Here is a 19,435-nt window from a genome sequence, read left to right as displayed (position 1 = left end):
AATCAGGATTAGAATTCATGTCTTCTAATATTTATGTTCTTTTTTACCACATTATGCTGCTTTACTCTGTCCTTCAGAAACTTACAACTAGTGGGATGGACAAGGCATACATATAGGACAAGTTAAATTCATAGTAAGAGGAATTAAAAGGGACATATCTACAGGGCCTGGTATCTTGCCTGGTACACAGTAGATGTTCTATGAATGTCTCCTGAATGAATAATGATCATATGGCATCCAACTTTGGAATATTTACAACATGTCTCATGCTACTAAGTGTTTATGAGCATATCCAGTGGGTTTCTCAAAGTAGGGCCCTTGAAGTCTGGGAAGCTTGCTAAAACGCAGATGCCTGGGACTTAGACCCATTGACTTGGACTCTGTGGGCGTGGGTCTTGAGAATCTGCACCTATCTCCAGGTGACTCTTAGGTCCACTGAAGTCTGAGACACAATCCACTGCTAAATAAGCATTCAAGACAGACATGGGTAGCACAAGGGGAAATGCTACTCTAGATGTAATGAAAGTTGTTGAAGGTCACACCACTGATAAGTATCAGAGATAATAAGGAATTGCATTGTTTTGACTCCAAAAGCCTATACTCTTTCCGTGCCATTGTGAAAGAAGGGAGGGATGGGTAGAGGAAAAGAGGATGGGCAGAATGGAAGAATAGGCAAGGAGGAAGGAGGGAATAAGGCCAAATGAGTAATAAGGAAAACAGATTTCATAGAGAAGGGAAAGAGACTACGATCTGGCTGGGTTGTCAGAGAATCTTTGCCGCAAAGGAGTGGGAATTTACTGGGAACGGAATAGAGATTTACGAGCTGCCTTGCCCCTCACTTTATCTAATAGCATTCACTCATTGTGGCCAGAGGGACAGCCTTTCAAACACAGGGTTGTCGAAACACAGAGGCTTTTTAAATGAAAAATGCATTTTATTAAATACAGTGCTTGCATTTGCCAAAAAGTGACTTTAGAAGGACCAGACACAGACCGTCTCAAATGTGAATAAGCTGCCCAGATAAAAGCAGGACCCCAGATCAGATTCCTGTTACCTTTCCCATGTCTGCAACAAGCATCTGTGTGCAGTTGGGCCCCTGAGTTGCAGAGCTAATAAGAGGCCTGAAATCAGAGGCAGTCCTTTGCCATCAGACAAATCATTTCACACGGTGTGTCAAGTAATTATGAAAATCGAGGGATGATATGAGTAAACTTGCTCCAGACTGACTTTAAGTATTGACTGTAAGTAGCAGAGAAGTTCTCTGCTGCTACATTTGCATCTCCCTAATGCATCTCATTGCATTTATGTATTCTGTTTTTCAACAGCTATAATAGAGGCATGCCTACTATGTTCCATCACTAATCGCTTGCATCATTAAAGCTTCAGAGTTGGAGCTCTAATCTGGCTTTAAAGCCTCTTCCAGAATAATCTACTAGAAAACTCTATTTCTGTTAAATTTTGTTGGCATGGCAACCACCAAGCAACACTGTGGAGAGTGCCTTAAATCCCACAGCAGCCGGTTAGCCTGAGTGAGTGTGCCGAGAGGAGGCCATATATAGAGGCTAAAAATAGACAATTTACAGCAAGGTGCCCTGCGCCCCCACCACCGAGGAGGATTATGACTTACTTGCTCCCCTTGGTGGGGTCAAACGTGAGCGGTAGGAGAGAATGCACCAGTCTTCCAGCGTGTGGGTTTTTCCAGCCCACTGCCTGGACTAGGAATGTGGAGACCCAAGGGCTAATGCCAACTTCACCCCCCTAATTAGTTGTGTGAGATTCTGTTCAAGCTGGGCAACATCTCTGGGCTTAGTGTCCTCATTCGTAAAGGACAGGGAGCTGGTATGGATTAAGGACTTTCCAGTGCCACAGTCCTGGCTGCTAGTCCAATGTGTTGGTCATTTCCTTGCTAACGTGGGTTGGGTGGCTGGGGGAGAAGACATGGCAGGCAGTCACGGTGGTAGTGAAGTTTGTCAACAGGCAATTTGGCAAAAATCATCAGTTGACATCTCTTCTGGTAATAGCATGTCATATGTATCAAGTGCTTACCGAGTGCTTACTAACAAGTATCAAGTGTATCAACTGCGCCAAGGATGGCCCTAAGTGATTTTCACATAATATGCTATTTTACCTTCCTAACAAACCCAGGAGAAAGACATTACTGGTATCCCTATTTTATAGATGAGTAAACTGAGTCATAGAGAGGTAAAGTACACAGATCATTTCCACAGAAGCAGCTAGGATTCAAACTCGGAACTGCCTAAATACAGAATCAACATGTTTGCCCATGATTCCATTGTATCTCTGGTGCCTCCATCGTTGTCTGGCACCCTGAGGGCTCTCAAAAACGAATTGCTGAATGTGCAATAAATGACTAGTATGCTAGAAGGTTCTCAGTGCCTGAATGCTTCAAGCCTTTTTCTTTCTTTTTAAATTTTTTTATGTTTATTTATTTTTGGGAAAGAGAGAGAGATAGAGCATGAGTGGGGGAGGAGCAGAGAGAGAGGGAGACCCAGAATCCTAACCAGGCTCCCAGGCTCTGAGCTGTCAGCACAGGGCCTGAGGTGGAGCTCAAACCCACAAACTGCGAGATCATGACCTGAGCCGAAGTCAGACGCTTAACCAACTGAGGCACCCAGGCGCCCCAAAGCCCTTTTTTTTCTTGGTAGTTTATTATGTGAAGAGAAACCTTTGAGACATCGCCCTTAAGTGAAATGGTTGTGGGAGAGCTAGAAAGCATGTTGCTATGGAATAAAATATACAGAAAAAGATACAGTTAAAATAGCGGGATTGTTAGCTAATGAGATTGAATTATGTAATTATGTGACAGATCAATTATGGAACTGATGTTCTGTCAAAATAGGGCCTGTTTTCTAGGACCTAGAATACATAGGCAATTTTATTCTACAATTTTAGGCAAAATTTTGTTTTTAGAAGCAAAGAGGGAAAAGAGAGCACTTATAACTATAGGCAAGAGAGAATTGAACTTGAAAATAAAATATATGCTATGGAAATAATTTTTTAATACTTGTTTATTTTTGAGAGAGAGAGAGAGAGAGCACAAGCAAGCAGGGGAGGGGCAGAGAGAGAGGGAGACACAGAATCCAAAGCAGGCTCCAGGCTCTGAGCTGTTAGCACAGAGCCCAAGGTAGGGCTCAAACTTACAAACAGTGAGATCATGACCTGAGCCAAATTCAGACATTTAACGGACGGAGCCACACAGGTGCCCTGGCTATAGAAATAATTCTTAGAAGGAAGAATTGCTTCCCTCCTTGCCCTCTCCCTCCACCCCGCCCCCCCCAACCCCAGGAATACAGGACTGATTCCCCAGGTTATGCTAAAAGATGTAACTTTTACATCTTTTACGAGCTAGGTGGCTCGTAATCATAAGGTCATTTAAAAAGACAGCTTCTTGGGCACCTGGGTGGCTCAGTCAGTTAAGCATACAACTCTTAATTTTGGCTCAGGTCATGATCTTATGGTTCGTAAAATCGAGCCCCCAGGCAGGTTCTGCGCTGACAGCATGAAGCCTGCTTAGGATTCTCTCTCTCTCCCTCTCTCTCTCTCTGCCCCTGCCCTGCTTGTGCGTTCTCTCTCTCTCTCAAAATAAATGAACATTTTTTTTTTAAAAGACAGCTTCTTTGGAACATGACTATTATAAGGTGAAAATAAGTAGTGTTTTTCAGTCTTTACTGTCTAGTGTAATTCCTCTCTGAAAATGAGTTGTTAGATTAGTTTAAACTTTTTATTAGAGATGAATAGACAGGTAGTAATTTTTCATATTGTAAGTGTAAATCGTTATGAATTCTCACAACTAGATACACTCATGTGACCAGCATCCAGATCAAGAAACAGCACTCCCTCTCCCCAGAACACTCCTTTGTAGTCCTATCAAGTACTCATCCTTTCCCCCCCTGGGGTAACCAGCATCCCGAATCCTAACAGCATTGGTTAGGCCGGCCTCTGTGCGCTTCACAGTAGTGATAACCTCATTGTGGTTTAGTTGCCAAGCGCCAGTGGCCAACTAGGTGGAAGCACTCATTCACACTTTTTTTGGATATTTGATATTGTCTTGTGAAGCATCTGTTCATATCTTTCCTTCATTTCACCCTTGGGTTGTCTGCCTTACGATTAATGGAAGTTTGCGTGTGTTCTGGATATGAGTCCTTTGTTACATATACATATGGGGATTTTTCTCTATGGTTAGTGCATTTTGTGTCTTGCTTAGGAAATCTCCACCCCCTCCAAGGTCATGAAGATGTCCTCCTATGCTCTCCTCCAAAAGCTTTATTTAATTTTCACATTTAATTCTGAGATCCATCTAGAATTAATTTTTGAGTAATAGTAGAGAAAGGAGTCCATACATATATATTTTCACATCTCCAATTCATCCAGCAAAATTTATTGAAAATTTTTTTCTTTCATCCATTGCATTATGGCCTTGGTCATGAATCAGGTGACCATTTATGTGTGGGCTCTCTAATCTAGTTCATTGGTTACTTTAATATAACTTAGTGTCAATTCCATGAGTTCTTCACTACTGTAGCTTAATGATGGGTTTTGTTCTCAGATACAATGAATCTTCCAGCTTTGCTCTTCCTCTTCAGTTACCTTAGATATCTTTGACCCTGTGCATTTCCATCTGAATTTTAGAATCAGCTGGTTAGCCTCTCTTAAAAAAAAAAAATCCTGCTGGGATTTTAATTGGGATAGTGGTTTTGTTTTGTTTTGTTGAAGTTTATTTATTTATTTTGAGAGAAAGATAGAGACAGAGAGCACAGAGGAGGAGCAGAGGGAGAGGGAGAGAGAATCCCAAATAGGCTCCACACTGTCTGCACAGAGCCCGATGCAGGGCTCCATCCCAGGAACCTTGAGATCATGACCTGAGCCAGATGAAGCGTCAGATGCTTAACCAACTGAGCCACCCAGGTGCCCTGTGATAGTGTTAATTTATAGATTATTTTGGGAAGAATTAACATCTTTACAATATTGAGCTTTTTAAATACTAAAAGTTAATCTCTAAATGTGTTTATATATTTAGTTTCCCTCAAGAATATTTATACTTTTTAATGTTTGGGCATTGCAAATCTTTTGTTAGAATTATTCCTCTATAGTTTATATTTTCATACTATTATAAATAATACCTTTTAAAATATAATTTCCTCCTTGTGAGTGATATATAGAAATACAAATGGTTTTTAAATAATCTTTTATCTAACAACATTGCAGATTTCAATTCTTAGTTCAAATGGTTTATGGATTCTTTTGAATTTTCGTGGAATATAACCATGCAGTTTACAAATACTGACAGCCCGTTTTCTTCCTTTCAAATTCTAATGTCTTTTAAAATATATGGCAATGGTTAGGACCTCCAGAAAAATATTGAATACAAGTAGTAATAGCTGGCATTCTTGTCTTGTTCCCAATCTTAGAAGGAAAGCTTTCAGTATTTCACCTGTTGGTATGATGTTTGCTGTTGATTTTTTGTAATATTCTTTATTTGTTTGACAAAGTTGTCTTTTATTCCCAGTTTGTGAAGTTTTTTTTTTAATGTTTATTTATTTTTGAGAAAGAGAGTACGCAGGTGGGGGAAGGGCAGAGATAGAGGGAGACAGAGGATCTGAAGCAGGCTCTGTGCTGACAGCAGAGAGAGCCCAATGCGGGCTCCAACCCACCCATGAACTGTGAAATCATGACCTGAGCCGAAGTCAGACACTTAACCGACTGAGCCACCCAGGCTCAGAGTTTGTTTGTTTGTTTGTTTGTTTGTTTTTTAATATATTATAAATGAGGGAGAGATAAATTTTGTCAAATTGTTTCTCTGCAACTATTGAAATAGTCATATAAACTTTCTCCTTTTTTTAGTTAATATGGGTGGGTTAATTTTTAAATGTTAAACGAATCTGGAATTCCAGAATAATTTTAATTTATATGTCACTAGATTCAAATGTCTAAAATTTTGTTAAAGACCTGAGGCAGATCATTTGAGAGGCATTCGAGAGACTGACCTGTAACTCTTCCTTTCATGAAATGCCTTTGTCAGGTTTTGCAATTGTGGTTGTATTGGTCTTATAAAAGTTGCATTTGAAAAACAGTTGTCTCTCTGTTTTCCAGAAGAGTTTGTGCAAGGCTTGTGTTATTTCTTCTCCGTAAATTTTTTCAAGAATTTACAAGTGAAACCATGTGGGCCTAGAATGTTCATTGGGGGAGATTTTAAATAATGGATTGACCATCTTTAATAGATATTGAACCATTCAGATTTTCTACTTCTGACAGTTTTGGTAAGTTGTATTTTTCTAGGGATTTATACATTTCACCTAAATTGTCAAGTTAATTGTTGTTGAAGTGTTTGAATTGTCAAGTAGTTGGCATTATTCTAGTTATATTTTTATTATTGATTTCTACTTTGATGCTATTGTGGAAAAATAGCAAACTATCAATGACTTTAATTGTTTTCAAATTCGTTGAGACTTTCTTTATGATTTCAATAAAAGATCTATTTGCACTTGAAAAGAAGGTGCATTCTATCATTGTTTGATGTAATATTCTATATAAGCCAGTTAGATCAAGTTGGTCAATTGTGGTATGTTTTTACAGATTTTTTTTGTTAGACTATTTTATGAGCTAATGAAGTATGCTAAAGTTTTGCATTAAGAGTACGGATTTGTCCATTGCTGCTTTTAATTCTGCCCATTTTGCTTCAATGGTTGAAGTTCTGTTACAGAGTACGTACAAATTTAGGATTGTAATAGCTTCCTGCTGGATTCACCCTTTTATAATTATGAAATCTCTGTCTTTATCTGTGGTAATGCTTTTTTGCATTACATCTACTCTGATTTTAGTACAGATATACTATCTTTCATTGAGTGTTTTCGTGGCTTTTTGTTGTTGTTGCTCTTTTGCTGTCAACTCTTCTGTTGCGTTCTGTGGTCTCTTTTTATCTTTAGTGTGACTCTTTAAGCAAAATATAGTTGTTGACTAATCCAACCTGACAACCATAAACCTTGGTGTATTTAGTTCATTTATACTTAATGTAATTACTTGCATGGTTGAATTTATATATACCATGACGCGATTCATTTTCTATTAAAGCTGTATTATGTTACTCTTTTTCTATTTTATTTCCCTCTTTAGGACTAATCAGACATTTTAAAACGTATTATTCCACTTATCCCTTCTATTATCTTGTAATTTTTGTCATTAACTATTCATATAGTGGTTCTCCTAGATATCCGATATACATTCTTACCTTACAATAGACTAATACAAATTGTAATGTTGACTGTTGCCTATCTCTCACTTTGTGTTACTGTTCTACATATAATGCAAACCTCATGTGATGTTATGATTATGATTTTGCAGAGTTCATATTTGTATTTACTGATTTAGTTTCCCTTTCTAGTGTTCTTCATTCCCTTCTGCATGTTCACGTTCCTATTTGGGATCATTTTCTCTCTGCCTGAAGATATTTCTTTAATTTACCTTTAGGGAATGCCTTCTATCAACAAATTCCCTTAATTTTGTTAGTCTGAAAATGTGCTTGTTTCATCATCCTTGCTAAAAGATATTTTCACTGAATATAGAGTTATAAGTTGGAAGTCATTTTATGTTAGTTCTCTAAAGATTTCATCAATAATCTTCTAACTTCTATTGTATGTGGGGGGGGGGGGCAGGTGTAGTGTAGTACCAAGATTCTTCTTTGAGAAGGGAGATACTTACCTTCCTCTTGCTGGGAGTATTTCATGCTGACAGAACATAGTTTGGTCCTTCCTCAGGAATCACCCTTGGAAGAAGACCCCTCTTCAAAGTACAGCAAATATCTATGATGTGGAAACCAGCTAAGTGCTTGAGACAGGCCCCCTTCCCAAGTGTGTGAAACTGCAGGAGACTTCGCTTTTCTTTGTAGGAGCCTAACTCCCCAAATGTCCAGATAGCCCCAGAATTCCCCGTGCCTTTGGGGTGCTCTACATCTCCAATTTGTTGCTAAGCCCCCGTGATCTTAAAGGCTTACTCGTTTCCTTTTCCCTGAGCAGAGGCTCTCCTTTTGGCTAAGCCAGACCTTTATCCTGAACCCAGGATCAGCAATGCTTCCAAGGAAAGGAGAGCTGGTGGCTGGCAGTCATCTGGGAAATTTCTTTGCTCTCTATAAATGCATCCTATTCACATAGTCCTTGTTATCAACCAAATGATTGGTTCCCCACAAAATCCATATGTTGAAGCCCTAAGTCCCAATGTGATAGTATCTGGAAATGGGGCTTAACACTAATTTGATAATTAGTGTTAGATGATGTCATGAAGGTGGGACCCTCATTATGAGATTACTTTACCCTTATAAGCAGAGACACCAAGGAGCTTGCTCTTCCTCTCCCTCTTCATGAGCATGCACCAAGGGAAGGCCATGTGACCACACAACAAAAAAGCAGCTATCTGCAAGACAGAATGAGATGTCTCGCAGAACCTGATCATACTGGCACCCTGATCTTGGACTTCCAGCCTCTAGAATTGTGAGAAAATTAATATCTGTTGTTTAAGCCACCAGGTCTAAGGTATTTTGTTATGGAAGCCTGAGAAGACTAATGCAGTTTTTATTGCTCCCATGGTTCACTGAGGTTTCTAAAAATCTGATTTTTAGAATTTATTTGGCCTTTTCTAGGTGTTGCGGTAGAGCGTTAGCCTGACATGACCTATTATGTCCCAGTGGGAAACGGAAGTCTGATTTGCTGCAGTTTTTAAGCCAGATTTTTCTATTGCTCTCAGTATGTAAATTATGTCATGGTTTCACTACATACTTTCTGTTGTCCCCCAGCATCCATTCTCCCCTTCTTCCATAGTGAAAGAACCCTCAACCATTACCTGGGACATGGCTTCCCAGAGTAGAGACTACATTGTCCACCCTCCTTTGCAGAGAGGTGTAGGTCTTCTTTCCCTTAGAATGTGAGAAGAAATTTTGTGGACAACTTCCCGGTGGTATCTTCAAAGAAAAGGGATCTGTTCTTGCCTCCCTCCTTCCACCGTCCACAGTTTGGGATACACACGTAGGTAGTGTGCCCTCTTGTCCTACATGGACAAAGGCAACTCCTTAGGAAAAGGGGGGGAGGCTCGTCCCCACATTTTAGTGAGCAGAGCCACCATGCCAGCTCAGAATTTGATTTGAGACAGAAACTTCATTTTCATATTTTTATGGTTTGTACCATTAATGGTTTTTTTCCATTTATACTCTTGCCCTTAGTTTATCTCTTTTTAAAAACAGTTCTCTTGAGGTATAATTGACATACAATAAACTTCACATATTTAAAGTGTATAATTTTATAACCATTAATATTTTTGTCTCTGTCACATGCTGAATTTATATGCCTACAAATATACTTACAATATCCTCATTACTTGGTGTTAGAAAGTTGGTATTTGTGAGTACATTGATTCATTCGACAAAGTATTTACTGTGTGCTGTGCCAGGCATTGGTTGTGCTAACTTGGAAGATTGTAGCCCAGAGACTAAATCTGAACCCCAGATATTATTTATTTGGCCAAGTTGGGGTGGGGGGCTACATGGCAATAATCGCCAGGAGCTGAGTAGAAGTTGCCCTCGTTAGATGACACTTTCACTGTTTCATCCAGGCCACTTCATTCCTTTAATTTACCTGCCTGGTCACTATTAGAATTAGAATTTGAGACCCTTCAGTTATAGATTCTAAGATATAAGACATACCCCTTGCTTTCAGTACACTTATGTTCTAGAGGGTGATGATCAGGTATGACGATCACCACCTCATAACATGGGTTGTCAGTCTACAGCCTGTGGGTAAAACCTGTCCTAGCATCCCTTTTTGCAAATAAAGTTTTTATTAGAACACTATTATGCCCACGTGCTCACATCTGGTCCACACTGCTTTGACACTACTGTGGCAGAGCTTTATGGCTGTGGCTGCCACCGTGGAGCTCCCTACCTAGACAGGTTCCTACAGCAGCTGTAACAAGTTGGGTGGCTAAAGTAGCAAAAATTAAATCTTTCCCAGTTGTGAAGGTCAGAAGTCCAGGGTCAAGGTGTTGATAGGGCCACACTCCCTCTGGGGACTCTAGAAAACAATCCAATTTTTGCCTCATCCAGCTTCTCTTGGCCTTGCTTAATTCCTGGCTTCATTGCTCCAATCTCTGTCTTTGTGGTCACATGGCTTCCTCCTGTTCTCCCTGTCTTCTCTGTGTGTCTTCTATAAGAACATTTGTCATTGAATTTAGGCCTCACCCAGCTAGTTCAGGATGCTTTCTTCATCGTAAGATCCATTACATCTGCAAGGATCGTTTTTTCAAATAAGGTAACATTCTCAGGTTCCTGGCTTTCGGACATGGATCTTTTTGGGGCACCTGAGTGGCTCACTCGGTTGAGTGTCCAACTTTGGCTCAGGTCATGATCTCACTGTTGGTGAGTTTGAGCCCCCGTCAGGCTCTGTGCTGACAGCTTGAAGCCTGGAGCCTGCTTTGGATTCTGTATCTCCCTCTCCCTCTCCGCCTCTCCCCACTTGTGCTCTCTCTGTCTCTCTCAAAAACAAATAAACATTAAAATAAATTTTTTTTAAGCAGTGAAAATCTTTTTAATAACAAGGCAGGGTCTGGGGTTAGTTTTTGTAGCCACAGCTGGCCCTGCGGCCTCTGGCGCGCTCGAACTTCCGGCCCTTGGATCGCATGTAGGGTTTGGTGTGGCTGTGTGGGGTTCTTAGGGCCTTGCCAAAATGCCTGTACACCTCTCGGCCCTTGCGCGGACCAGAGAGCAAGACGGTGCCACAGCCTTGGGGGGGTCCAGGGCCAACTGGTCGAAGGTGAGGATCTTGCCTCCAGCTTTGAGGATGCAGCTCCCGGCAAGGCTGCTCACATGCGGCACGCACACGCGCACACCTTCACTTTGGGCACCTCCTGGACCCGCACGTCATTGGTTACCCTCCCGGCAACCACAGAGGTTTTGTTTTCCCGGCCAGGCTGCTTCATCTCCCGGATCATCCGGGAAAGGGACAGAGGTGGTTGGTTTGTGCGACTCATGAACAATCGCTTCAACATAACTTGGTTAAAGGTAGAGTTGCCAGAAACGGTGGAGCTTGACCAACAGTCTCAGGTAGATGTCCTGGCTCTTGGGTTCCTTGCGCAGAACCTTTTGGTCCTTATTGTGGCGGATGTCGACTCCCGTGATGGCGCCTCCTGCTCGGCCAGGTCCGGAAAGCAAACATTTAAAATTTTTTTAAAAAGACAGGGTGGCTCACCCTGTGAAGCGTCTGACTCTTGATTTTGGCGGAGGTCGTGATTTCACCATTGAGATTGAGCTCCATGTTGAACTCTGTGCTGACAGCACAGAGCCTGCTTGGGATTCTCTCTCTCCCTCTCTCTTCCTGCCCGTCCCCCACCTCAAAAATAAATAAACTTTTAGAAAAAGAAGATATGGATCTCTCCAGGGTCTACCATTTGGGCTACCGATACTTTCAAAACCTAAAATACTAATTATTTAGCCCTCCTCAGAAAAAAATCCCCAATCTTTACTACAGGGTAGTGCAAATGCAAAGAAACAGGCCATTTAACTCAGACTACTGGAGGTGGGAGATCGAGAACACTTTATTCCCAGGGAAAGTGATGCTGGAACTGAATCTTGATGGTCAGATACAATTTATCCAGGCTTGGGGAGTGTTGGAGACATGAGAGGAGAAGAAAGCGGGGAAGTGCTTCAAGCAAAGGGAATAGCAGCATGTCAGAAGGCCAGGAGGAATAAAACAGTGTGGTATGTAGGTCAATACAAGTAGCTCAGCATGGCTGTTGTGTCGGGTACGTATCAGAGAAAGGCAATGGTCGGTTCATTAGAAACCAAACTAAAAATTTTATATATAATCCAACATACTGTAGGAACAATGATGAAGTTTAAACCAGGGAGAAAGGCAATGAGATTTACATTTTATAAGAATCACTTGGCACGAATATGTACCAAATACATTGGATAAGGGTAAGAGTTGAGTCAGGAGACAATTAAGAGGTTATCACAGGAATCTGAAAGCTGTTATGAGCCCCTGAACTGAACTGAAGTAGTGGCAGTAGAGATGGAGGAAATATGGGACTTAAAGAATCAACAGGACAGGGAGATTTAATTTTTACGGATGTGGCAAGAGTTGAAGAGATAAGATGACTCCCAGATTTCTGAATTGGGGAAGCAGGTAGATGTTTGTGTTGAATATGAAGATAGAAAACATGGAAGAGTGCATTTGGAGGGCAAGAGGGAGAATTCCGTGGTGCACTTGATGAGCTGAGAGTAGGATGATGGCTAGCATTTTGAACATGTTTGAGTTGTGGACATCTAGCAGAATCTACTGAATAAGTCCTTATATATGTGGGTTTGACAGTTAGGAAAATATTAGGAGTGGAAGTATAGGTTTGACTATTATTTTTATGCCTTTTGAAGGCCACATTTTAATGATCCTTGTCTGTTCCAAATCTTTCCGTGTAGAGTAGGTAAAGACATTTTCTTTAAATTGGTAAGATTAAAGGACAGTAGGATGTTATTCTTTACAATAATGTTATGATATGTTCATTACTATCAGGTAATGAAAATCAACCACCACTTCACTTGTATTTCTCCTCCTACTTTACAAACACTAATTAGTATTCAAATTGCTAATGTGTGGTGAGTAAGAGCTTCACAGAAATTATTCATATACTTCCTGGTTGCTGGGGATCCAATTTATCTACTCAGTTGATGGGACACACAGGAAGTGACTAACACAGGGGTTAAGGTACACGAAGAAATAAGCAAAGCAAGTAGAATTTCCCTGATTTGAAAACTTACAAGGAATAAAGAAAAAATTTTCCCCTTTGGAATAAGTTTTCGGGTATTTTCCAGGGTTTGATTATCCAGTTGTATCTACATACAATATTTTAATAGTATATATCTTAACAATGAAATGTATTTCTTATTTTTCCATCTTATTACCAACCTGTGGCTATTTGCAAACAAAGATTCTGTAACATCATTCATTCTCTTGGGCATTGTACTACCCCGTGTACTACTCCTGGTTTACTGAGTCCCTTGATCCAGCTGGACCTGATTCAGAGGCTATTCCTGCATTTTTCAGTTATGAGAGCGAAAATTCAGTTTTTAAAAGTCAAATATGATTTCATGTATATGTGGAATCTAAAAAAATAAAACAAGCAAAAAAAAAGCAGAAACAGCCTCATAGATACAGAGAACAAACTGGAGGCTGCCAGAGGGGAGGGGGCTGGGAGATGGGCAAAATGAGTGAAGGGGAGTGGGAGGGACAGGCTTCCAGTTATGGAATGAATAAATCACAGGGATGAAAGCATGGCATAGGGAATATCATCAATGGTATTGTAATAGCATTGTATGGTGACGGTGGCTACACTTGTGAGCACAGAGTAATGTATAGGCTTGTCCAATCGCTATGTTATATACTTGAAACTAATGTCACAGCATGTATCAGCTACACTTCAATTTTAAAAATAAAAAAAAAAAAAAAAAAAAAAAATCTTCCCATTGCCATCCCCAAATGTCCTAAACCATTTGAGTCCTTCTCATCCTTCAATTAGGAAAACTGCCCCCCCCCACCATGCTATCATTATTAGTTCAAGTGAGTTAATTTTTCATCACAGTACCTTGTTTGCTTCCTTATTAGAATTGAGCATAACCTGATTTATCTACATTATTTTTTCTCAATTAGACTCAAGAGGAATTTAATTTCATTGATCTTTTCTATTTTGAAAGATTTGTCCTTTGAAAAACTTTTAGCTTTACATTTATTAATTTTTTCTTTCCTAACCTTAAAATCCCATCTTTCTAGTGCTTCTTGTTAATTTTGCTGAACTTTTTAATATTCTTAAGATGTATGCTAAGAATCTACTCCTTTTTTGTTATTTCTTCTTTAATAATGAAAGTATTTAAGGTTTATACTTTCATTCCTTACTGTGGCTTTTGCAGCAGTGTCTCATAGGTTGTTGTTTTGTTTTGTTTTGTTTTCTTTTGTTTTGTTTTCTTTTGTTTTGTTTTGTTTTTAAGTAGTCTCCATGCCCAGCACAGAGCCCAGTGCTGGGCTTGAACTCATGATCCTGAGATCAAGACCTGAGCTGAGATCATGAGGTGGATGCTTAACTGACTGAGCCACCCAGGTGCCCATCATAGGATGTGATGTAAAGTGGTCTCCTTGTATTGCTGTCTAAACAGTTCATAATTTGTTTTAAAATCCACTGATTATTTAAAAGTGTATTTCTCAGTGTCCAAGTGGTTGGAATGTAAACACATTTCATTATGTAATATCTGATACATTCAATAGACTCTACGTAAGAGTCAGCACCCATCGACAAAACTAAAAAGTGGAGCATTAACAATATCACTAACGCTCACCTATGCGCTTTCTTTTCTTTTCTACTGATCAATTGGACCAACCTTTAAATAAAACCACACTCTCTCATTACTCTGGCTTTATAATAACTCTTCGTAACTTATGGAAAGCCCCCATGTGATTCTATTTCTATTGTATTCTATCAGGGATAATGGCATGGTAAGGAGCTTCAAGGCCCTGACCCTCAACGGAAACACTGAAAACTGACAAAAAATGTCAGAATGAACTTTATAGGAACTCTGGAAAGCAGGCAACGGCTTACAGCAACCAAGCAAACACTTAATCAGGAAAAAGCAACTGAAACCTGGTAGGAAATCTTTGTGGCATTTCTAACCTACCCTTGCCCTGGGGTAAAACTGCCCCACTTCCCCTGCTCGGTGGTGCTCTGGAGGACTCAGCCCATGGAGAGAGCAGAGCTGACCTCCTTCTCAAAGAATTGTGGTTGTTCTTGAAGGTCTAGACAAAAGTTTGCCTTTCCTTTGCCTGACTTGGAACTCTCTCAAGGGCAAAGAAGCTGCAACATGGAGGGGTTTTTCAAAAACATTTACAGGCAGAATTATTACTTTCTGGCACTAAGGATATCAGTTGAGGCAAACAACTGACACTCCACAAAGCCTGGGAGAGAGCCGCACCTGCGCTTGGAACTGGCAGAGGCGTCATTGCAGCCACTGCCTCCACCACCACATCCACAGTCCTGCTGAAGCACGAGTCATCTGTGGACGTGACCTGTGAAGGTTACTCTAATGCAGTCAGTCGGGTGCTCAACTAGCTGGGAGGAGTTGAGTCTGACATTCCCCTGCCCAACAAGGTTTGCATAAACTCTGAGCACAGCATAGACACTCTGCTGGAGACCATGGGGAAAACAGGAAAGGCTGTTTCCTACCTCTGCCCTAAGTAGCAAGGGCAAGGGCGTGGACCCCTGGGCCCAAGATGGACCAAAGAGGGCAGGACACTAATCCTTTTCTGCCTTCCAGACAGACCTGGGGTCTGGCAGTCTTGCTCAGTGATGGGAGTTCCTGCTGAGACCCTCACTAGCTCTGCTCTTCCCCAGTGTCCCTGCAATAAAGTTGAGTCACTTTTGTTGGGGGGGGGGGGAAAGCCTGAGAGCAAGGCTGGGAAGTGAGATACTTTGAGGAATAAGAGTTTCAAAAATCTTCTACATACACCTGGGAATCTAGAAGGCTACATGTGTGCCCAGGGTGGAGCTCTCACACCTTGTCAGTAGGAATGTAAAATGGTATAGCCAGTGTGGAAAATAGCTTGGTATGTCTTTAATAAGTTAAAATAGAATCACTGTATGACTCAGAAATTACCATATGATTCCACTCCTAGGTATATACCCAAAAGAACTCAAAACAGATCTTCAAATGAATTTGTGCAAAAGGGTCCACAGCAGCACTATCACCATAGCCAAAAAGTGGAAGCAACCCAGAAACTAACAGACAAATGCAGCATATCCTACACAATGGGATATTATCCAGCCGTAAGGAAAGCCCTGTCACGAGCTACCACATGGATGAACCTTAAAAACATTATGTTAACTGAAATAAGCCAGACACAAAAGGCCACATACTCTATATTTCCATTTATATTAAAGACCCAGAATAGGCAAATTTATAGAAACAGAGAGCAGATTAACACTTGTGGGGGATTGGGGGGTGGGATGGGAGAAAGGTGAGTAGGGATTAACTACTTAATAGGTTTGGGATTTCCTTTTGGGGTGATGAAAATGTTCTGGAATAGGTGATGATGATGGCTGGTCAGCAATGCAAATGTACCAAATGTCTCTGAACTGTACATGCCAAAGTGGTTACGATGAAGAATTTTATGTTCTGTGTATTTATCTGCAATTAAAAAAATAAGTGAAAACAGTGTCTGGGTTCATTTTAGGTCATGTTTCTCCAAATACAATTTAAATTTTTTTTAACGTTTATTTATTTTTGAGAGAGAGAGAGAGGCAGACTGTAAGCAGGGGAGGGGCAGAGAGAGAGAGAGAGAGAGAGAGAGAGAGAGAGAGAGAGAGAATCAGAAGCAGGCTCCAGGCTCTGAGCTTTCAGGACAGAGCCCAACGCGGGACTCAAACCCACGAACTGTGAGATCATGACCTGAGCTGAAGTTGGACCTTTAACCGACTCCAAATACAATTTTTAAATAAACCTGTCAATATCCTTGATATCTGTACATAGTAAATCTTTCAACTGATTAACTATTAACATAGTATAGCTCTCTAAGTTGTCTTTACACCTTTTACTTACTTTAGTTTTAATTTTCTCTCTTTAAAGACGTTGCTTTCTTTGTTAGATTTTTTCCTAGACATGTTACATTTTACAATAATGTTTTTGTAAAATTTCATATATAGGAAAGAGTATAACTCATAATGCGTGGCTTGATGAATTAACACAGAATACACAGAGAATACTAACCAAATCAAGAAATAGAACATTACCAGCACACCCCTGCCAGAAGCTTCCTTTGTATTTCTCCCCAGTCACCAACTCCCACCCTCGGCCCAAAACGAGCCACACTTTTCACTTCTAATTTAATGTAGTTTGATTTTTCAATGCTTCCGTTGTAATGAGTGCTTTTTGTTTCCTGTTCAAGAAATCTTCCCCCTCAAGTTTACTAAACTCTTCTTTCATGTTATTACATTTCAGATAGTTCCATTGTGACTTCTTTTTTGACTCATAATTTATGTAAATGCATTTGCTTAATCTTCAAAAATCTGGACTATTTTCTAATTTCCTCTTTTTTTTATTATTGATTTCTGGTTTAATCTCACCATGATCAAAGAGCATATTCTCTGTTTTCAATCCTGTCAAATTTGTAGAGATGTGCTTTATGCCCCAGCATAAAGGTTTATTCCACACACATCCAGAAAGATGTGAATTCTTCCCCTGTTGGGCTGAGTATTCTATGTATGCTATGGACGTCATTCAGGTCAAATCTGTTAATCCTATTACTTAAATCTTTACATTTAATGAGTGTTTTAATCTTTCCTTCCTTCTTTTCCTTTTTTCTTTCTTTTTTCCTTTCTTTCTTTGTAAGAATGCTTGACACCTATTCAGCAAATTTCAAGTATATAATACAATATTGCTAACAATAGTCACTGTGCTATATATTAGACGTTTGGAACTCATTCACCTTATAACTGAAAGTTTGTGTTCTTTGACCTACATCTCCCCTCTTCCCCACTGCCAATCCCTGGAAACCAGCTTCTTCTCTGTCTCTATGAGTTTAATTTTTTAGATTCCACCTGTAAGTGATACCATATAGTATTTGTCTTTCTCTGGCTTATTTTACTTAGCAAAATGCCCTCCAGTTTCATCCACATTGTTGCAAATGGTAAAATTTCTTTCTTTCTCATGGCTGAATAGGATTTCATTGTATATACATATCAAATCCTCTTTATCCATTCATCTATCCATGGACCTTAGGTTGCTTTCATATCTCGGCTATTGTGAGTAATCCTGCAGTAAATATGGGAGTACAGATATCTCTTGAGATACTGATTTCATTTCCTTTGAATATATACCCAGGAGAAGGATTGTTGGATCATATGGTAGCTCTATTTTTAATTTTTCGAGGAACTGTTTTCCATAACGGGTGTACCAATTTACATTTTCACCAACATTCTACAGGGATGAATTTTTGACTGCTTGTTTTACCACTCAGTGAAAGAAGTATGTAAATGTTCTCATTATCCTTGTGGACTTGCATATTCCTCTTTTTAGGTCTGTAAGTATTGTTTTATATATTTAAGAGACATATTGCCAAATGCAATATACAGATCTTGTTTCTACTCTGATTGAAAAAATATATTTTAAGACACCAGGGACATTGGAACACAGGCTATATGTTGGATGATATTAAGAAATCATTGTTAAATTTGTTGGATGTGGTAATATCTACTAGATATACCGACTAAAGGGTTTATGGGTTAAATTTTATAACATTTTATAGAATTTCTCATAGAGTAAATCGTGAAGACTGAGAAATATATTTCCTTTAAGATTTTTATACCAAGACCTCTACTTACAAAGGTATGATGAAGACATGATTGGCGAAGATATGATTTATCACATGATAAATAAATCAAGTTGCTTGACATGGAGAGCTGGCCTCTGACAAGAGGCCTTAGACAAATGTAAACAAAACCTGCATTTTTAAAAAAAAACACTAATAGATAGTTTTTCTTTTTATTTTTACACACACTAACAAACATTTTGGGAAAAAAATAATCCAGTATATATACTTGTGGATGGGTGGAAACATTTTCAGAGTAAACTAAAAAAATCCATGTAATGGTTAATTTTATATGTCAACTTAACTGGCCTAAGGGTTACCCAGATAGCTGATAAAACATTATTTCTGAGTGTATCTGTGAGGGTGTTTCTGGAAGAGATGAGCATTTGATTCAGTAGACTGAGTAAAGAAGATCCACCTGCACCAACGTGGGCAAGCATCATCCGATCCATTGAAGGCCCAAATACAACAAAAAGGAGGAGGATGGATGATGTCCCTCCTCCCTTCTTGAGCGTGGACATCCGTATTTCCTGCCATCAGACATCAGAGCTCCTGGTCCTTAGACCTTCCGACTCTGGAACTCACACCAGTGGCCCTCTGGTTTTGAAGCCTTTGGCTCCAAACTGGGAGTTACACCGTTGGCTCCCCTCATTCTCAGGCCTCTGACTTGGGCTAAATTACACCACTGACTTCCCTCCTTCTCCAGCTTGCAGGCAGCAGACTGTGGGAGTTCTTGGCCTCTATAACTGTATGAGCCAATTCTTATAATAAATCTCTTATACATATTCATATATATTCTGCTGGTCCTATTTCTCTAGAGAACCCCGACTAATAAAACCCATAAGAAAATTTTTGTTTATTTATTTAAAAAAAACCCCACAAAACACACGATCTGACTGAGGTGAGATTTCTGACTAAAATAAGTTTGCTAAGATGTAAGCTGTCATCAGTGCCCAGGGATGTGAGCCAGCAGCTTCAACACAGGAATCAGCTAACAAGGCTGTGAGCCACACAATATAAGAAGAAAATGCCAT

The 19,435-nt window shown here is 39.9% G+C and overlaps 2 pseudogenes; one reads left to right on the top strand and one right to left on the bottom strand.

The window, feature by feature from the left end:
• Nucleotides 1-10,572: 10,572 nt before the first annotated feature.
• LOC101085075 lies at nt 10,573-11,218 on the bottom strand (annotated as a pseudogene).
• Nucleotides 11,219-14,967: 3,749 nt separating this feature from the next.
• LOC111556944 lies at nt 14,968-16,366 on the top strand (annotated as a pseudogene).
• Nucleotides 16,367-19,435: the final 3,069 nt, after the last annotated feature.

This window comes from Felis catus, chromosome D2, assembly GCF_018350175.1.
Source record: "Felis catus isolate Fca126 chromosome D2, F.catus_Fca126_mat1.0, whole genome shotgun sequence".
Lineage (NCBI taxonomy): Eukaryota > Metazoa > Chordata > Mammalia > Carnivora > Felidae > Felis > Felis catus.
The sequence above is the reverse complement of the archived record's forward strand: the minus strand, read 5'-3'. Positions and strand labels throughout refer to the sequence as shown.